The sequence below is a fragment of the Nannobrachium achirus genome (genome assembly GCF_963921795.1).
Source record: "Nannobrachium achirus genome assembly, chromosome: 6".
NCBI lineage: Eukaryota > Metazoa > Chordata > Actinopteri > Myctophiformes > Myctophidae > Nannobrachium > Nannobrachium achirus.
In genome coordinates, this window is record NC_137815.1 from 26,997,635 (window position 1) to 27,003,763 (window position 6,129).

The following is a 6,129-nucleotide window of genomic DNA, read 5'->3' on the forward strand; positions in this document are numbered from 1 at the left end:
CATCACTAAACCATAGTTCTATGGGTCCGTTTTTAGCCCAAGGAATGTTTTTTGTGCAAAACAAATGCTGGCAATGGATTCAGAATCAAGAAAAACCCCTAGATAGACCCCAAACATGCTACTTAAAGAAGATTTTTTGGGGGTCTTTTTTTCCTGTATAGTTCACTAGCAAAGACCACACCATCAAACAATATCAGTTGGGTTGCATTTATTGAATGGATACAGTGTGTATGAATGGAGACTGATTGAGGGATGGAGTAATGGGATGAGAGGTTAAAGGTGTGAAGTATGTGGGTTGAGTGGGGAGCGATGGGGGGGCGAACGGTTGTTGGCTTAGAGCAGAAGGAGTGGGGGGGGATGAAGGGAAGGATGAGATGGTCTACGGTATTAGGGATGGGATGCAAAGTCGGAGGGTTGTCTGGCGAGTGGGATGAGGGGATGAAGTGGTGTGTGATGTTAACGAGAGGTGGAATGATTGCGATGTGAACAGGGGGATGAAATGGTGTGCGATGTTAGCTAGGGGACGCAGAGTTTAGGGAAATGACTGCGAGGATGAGGGTGAATGGAAGGATGGAGTGGTGTACTGAGGATGGTGTGGTGTAGATGAGTTGTGTGTGCTTGTTGATCTGGGTGCTAGCAGGTGGCAGTTAGCGGTTCCAGGGGGCGATGAACCCTGGGTGTTTGGCTTTGGGGTCCTTGGATCTGGAGTGGCGCCGAGGTCCACGGATCTGGAGTGGCGCCGATTTACGCTTTAAGGCCCCAAAAAGTGGTGCTTTGTTTGTCACGAACACATGGCATGGGCAGGGTTGGACCACTGGAACGGATGTAGACGGACTTCGCAGGTAGAGGATCGAGGCATTCGATTATGGGATGGTGGGAGGTATGGAGAGAACGTCTGTGGAGAGAGTCAGGACAGGGAGAGAAGTGGACAGGTAGTTGGGCCATGCTAGAAATTCAGAGGGATAGCATCGTTGGTGTAAATTAGTTGTAAGTTAAGTCAGATGGAATGTTGATCCATACATTAGACAGTTAGAGGCAAGCGCCCTTGAGGTCTTTTCCTGGGAACAACCCGGGAGAGTAAAGGAAGGTTAGTTTAGTTCGATCGGTGTGAACGATATGGGGTGTAGATAGGGGTGACAATTGGTTGTACGGGTGTATGAGGAAGGAGCGGCTGGACGGTACGGGGGCCAAAAGAAGCCGCGACAAGATCTGGTGGATCTCAGATGGCACGGGTGGACAGGAGGAATGGGTTAAGGTAATCGTAGCAGTAGTTTGATTTAGTCTTTAAGAGTAAATTAATAGGATGCACTGGATCAGACCAAAATGGAGTAGGCTGAAGCCTGGGCTTTTGTGCCTGTGCTTTAACCTTTAAATGGACTTCGTACCTGGAATTTGTATGACAAAACAGACGAGGGAAACGTGAACAGATGCAAAACGGACAACAACGAAACGAAGACGTTTGTGACATGGAAACATTGTGACATGGAAATGCATTTGGTATGGTGGAGGCTGAAGTGGGGAATAGAGAAGAATAATGGAATGAATAATGGAATGAATACTGGAATGGATACTGGACCTGGAATGGATACTGGACCTGGAATGGATACTGGACCTGGAATGGATACTGGACCTGGAATGGATACTGGAACTGGAATGAATACTGGACCTGGAATGAATACTGGACCTGGAATGGATACTGGACCTGGAATGTATACTGGACCTGGAATGGATACTGGACCTGGAATGGATACTGGACCTGGAATGAAAACTGGACCTGGAATGAAAACTGGACCTGGAATGAATAATGGGATGAGTAATGGAATTAACCGGCGTGGGTTAACGGAGGGACTGGGGATGGTGGGAGACGGACCGGGTACGGAGAACCTGTTGAGTTGCATTTATTGAACATTTGTGACATGGAAACATTTGTGACATAGAAATGCATTTTCTGTGGAGGCTGAAGTGGGGAATAGAGAAGAATAATGGAATGAATAATGGAATGAACCGGCGTGGGTTAACGGGGGGAATGGAGGTTAGAAATGGAGGCGGTTAGCGGGGACGGACGTTGAGTTGCATTTATTGAGATTGAGAAAGAGGAAGGGAGGGAGGGAAGGAGGCACAGAAGGAGGAAGGGAGGGAGGGAGGAGGAAGGGAGGGAGGGAAGGAGGCATGGAAGGAGGAAGGGAGGGAGGGAAGGAGGCACGGAAGGAGGAAGGGAGGGAGGAGGAAGGGAGGGAGGGAAGGAGGCATGGAAGGAGGAAGGGAGGGAGGGAAGGAGGCACAGAAGGAGGAAGCGAGGGAGGAGGAAGGGAGGGAGGGAAGGAGGCATGGAAGGAGGAAGGGAGGAGGGAGGGAGGGAAGGAGGCACAGAAGGAAGGAAGGAGCGAGGGAAGGAGGCACATAAGGAGGAAGGGAGGGAGGGAAGGAAGGAGGCATAGGAGGGCGGGAGAGGGGGAGGGAGGGAGGAGGGGAAGTGAATGATGGATGGAGGGAGGGGGGGGGGGGGGGTAATGGCTGAACGGGACCAGCTGGATTTGAACTTTGTGTAGGCCAACGTGTCCGCTGTGCCGGTTGGAGGAGGCACGCTGTGCCGGTTGGAGGAGGCACGCTGTGCCGGTCGGAGGGAGGAGGAGGTATTCATCATGGGCTGCTTTGAGGGAGCCTGGAGATGGTGGGTATGGGTGGGCATGCGACATGGGCTGTGGAACTTCGTACCTGGAAAATGCATGACAAAACAAACGAGGGAACAGTTGTGAACGTGGTTAGCACTGGAAGACGAGTAGGCTGTCACTGGCTATATCGCTGCTGGACTGAAGGCAGCTGTGGGTGGGAGGGGATGTTGTAATGGTTTAGCACTGGAAGCCAGGTAGGCAGTCGCAGGCTATGGCTGCTAGGCTTAAAGGCAGCCGTGATAGTAATGGCTAGGAGGGGATGTTGTAGTGGTATAGCACTGGAAGCCGGGTAGGCAGTCGCTGGCTATGGCTGCTGCCTGGGCTGAAGGCAGCCGTAATTGAAATGGCTAGAGGGGGAAGTTGTAATGGTTTAGCACTGGAAGCCAAGTAGGCAGTCGCTGGCTATGGTTACTGGGCTGAAGGCAGACGTGAAGGAATGGCTAGAGGGGGATGTTGTAATGGTTAGCACTGGAAGCCAGGCAGGCAATCGCTGGCTGTGGCTAGAGGCCTAGACCAGCTATGGATGCAATGTTGGTAGGTGTAGTTTGGAATAAATGCTGAGCCTGCCTTAAAAGGTGCAATGGTTACTGTGGAATTCTGCCTGGGCATACGAGGATAGGGACAGAATGTAATGCGACGATGTGATGTCACGACAATGTGTTGTCATGGGTCAGCTATAGACATACAGCATAGCATTCAATGGGCATACGAGGGACATTAGCAGAATAAATTCCACGATGATGTGATGTCGCAACAATGTGATGTCGTGGGTCAGCTCTAGACATGCGGTATAGCGAATCCTCTGTAGAGCAATGTGTCATTATCGGATGGATGTGGATGGATGGATGGATGGATGGACGGATGGATGTGGATGGATGGATGGATGGATGGATGTGGATGGATGGATGGATGTGGATGGATGGATGATGGATGGATGTGGATGGATGATGGATGGATGGATGTGGATGGATGGATGGATGGATGGATGTGGATGGATGGATGGAAGTGGATGGATGCATGTATGTGGATGGATGGATGCATGGATGGATGGATGTGGATGGATGTGGATGGATGGATAGATGGATGTGGATGGATGGATGGATGGATGGATAGATGGATGGATGGATGGATAGATGGATGTGGATGGATGGATGGATGGATGGATGGATGGATCGATGCATGGATGGATGTGGGTGGATCGCTGCACTGCAACGTAGCTGTGAGCGCCTGTGAAGCAGGCGCGATCTCTAGATGTGGGCCGCGAACCTCTAGTAGCATACAAAGGCATACAAGGGACACAGGCAGAATATGATGTCACGATGAGATGTCACGACAATAGATGTCATAACGGGTTAGCAGCTATAGACATTGAGGCATTACTCACTCACAGATATACGTATGGACAAGGTGTGACAGTTTTCATAGTTAACTGTGACCTACGTTTGCAAGACAATTAACACATGGAGGTGGCAGAGAGCACGTGCGTAAAATGTATGCATGAAGATTAGGTGGTGGAGAATGTGGGGAGGGGAGGTGAATGTCACGTTTTAATCAATAGCGCAATGGGACGCTGATGAGAGAAATAGTGTGGGGAGTGGTTAATAACCCGAAGGGATGGGTGGATGTATGGATGATTAGATAAGCTGTTTAGGATCATACGGTGTTAGCTTTTAGACACCGTTTATTAGATATAGAACAAGATGGTGAGCTGGTGAGGACGATGGGGGGAGGAGTGGTGACTATGGACAGATAGATGTATGGATGAATATGATTCAGAGCTTTGTTGGATCACAGTGGATCATGGATGTAGGGCTGCAATGGAAATGATCATTGTAAAATACCATTGCTCTAGCCTGTATGTTGTTGGGACTGATAGTATTCAGTGAATCAATGTAGAATGGTGGAGGTTGACGAATGAGTAGGTGGGGATGTGCTGTGGGTATAGGAGTCGGGTGTGTGAAAAGATACTTAGCTTTGAGTGTTGGACAGGAAATCATGGGCACGGCTGAGCAACTCTGGATCTGGGAGTGACGTCATCGCTGTGAGTTGTAGCGGAGTCCCGTGGAGCGAGCCGGCTTTGAATGGCGGCGTGGGAGAAATAGCTATTTCGCTAGCCGCGGAGGTGTCTTGAACACCGTGGCGGTCGGGACTGGACTGACTGGTTGTGTGAGGATAGGACTGGTGTGGTGTTGTGATGTGCCGAACCGGGACTGCACTCGAGACGGCGTGTGGAACCGGGCCGCTGGCGAAACATGTTAAAGTTAGTGGCCACGGAATGAAAACAGGACTGTGAGGTTGGTGTTTGATCTCGCTAGCTGGTGCTGGATAGAAGTGATGGCATCGCTGTAGTAGTACGAGCTGGCATCTGTTGTGGGTTGTAGGAGGAGGAATTGTAGGCCTACGTTTGTAGTTAATATTATTTAATCGGTTCGGTTGACCCAGGGACGCGTTGGTGAGCCTGAGCTTGTGTGTGTCCATGCGAGAAACGGATCAGAGGATAGCAGGTGGAGGTGGTCGTGTATAAATACAACCCTTGATTGCTTGGTAGGAGGAGATAAGGGAGGAGTTGTTATCAGTGAGATCTGAGGCAGGTGAGGTAGGGAGGAGAAAGATAGGTTAGATTGGAGGCGTTAGAGAAGGGAGGAGATAGTTCTCCGGTGTGGTCTGTACTCCTGAACTTTCGTTGTTCCAACAGCATTAAGTGAATGGACCCAAACTTGAACCCCCTGAATTTACCTTGATCCACTAAATATATAATTCACAACTTTTAATATGTTATTTGGATGACCCTAAGGATCATAAAAAACCTTGAACCATTACTATTGCAATTTCTTTTGGGTCAGGCCCTTTTTTAGCTTAGATTGACTGGCCTATAGGCATGAAACCTTCCCTCTAACTACTGCATCACTATTCACTAGGAGCAACACAGCAGCCTGTGGGCTAGGGCTACACGCATGCACACGTGCACGCGCACACGCACACACACACACACACGCACACACGCACACACACACACACACACACACACACACACACACAAATAAGTGAGCAAGCCAGGCAAAAATGAGTGTCTGTGCTCAGCAACATTCCCTGATGGGTAAATAAACAAAAAAAAACTAAAGGTGGATGAACTCAATATATTTTCATGCCGTGGGGCAGGAATTTCATGAAGGTTGACGGGCCGCTGTGCCCCTTATGTTTGGCCACAAAATATGATATTAACTGAGGCAACAGCGGCGTTGAATCCCCACCTTCGCTGCCCCAGCAAATTCAAACATTTCTGCACAGAATATTGAACTAGACTGATATCAAGCATTGATATGGCATTGTGGGAAAATAACAGAAAACAACATTAAAGTTTGTGTGGACCTTTTGCATGATGATGATTGTGTACTGCACAAGAGCATGGATTCCATGGCCACCACAGCTTGGCCTAATTTGTGAAATGAACAGCTAT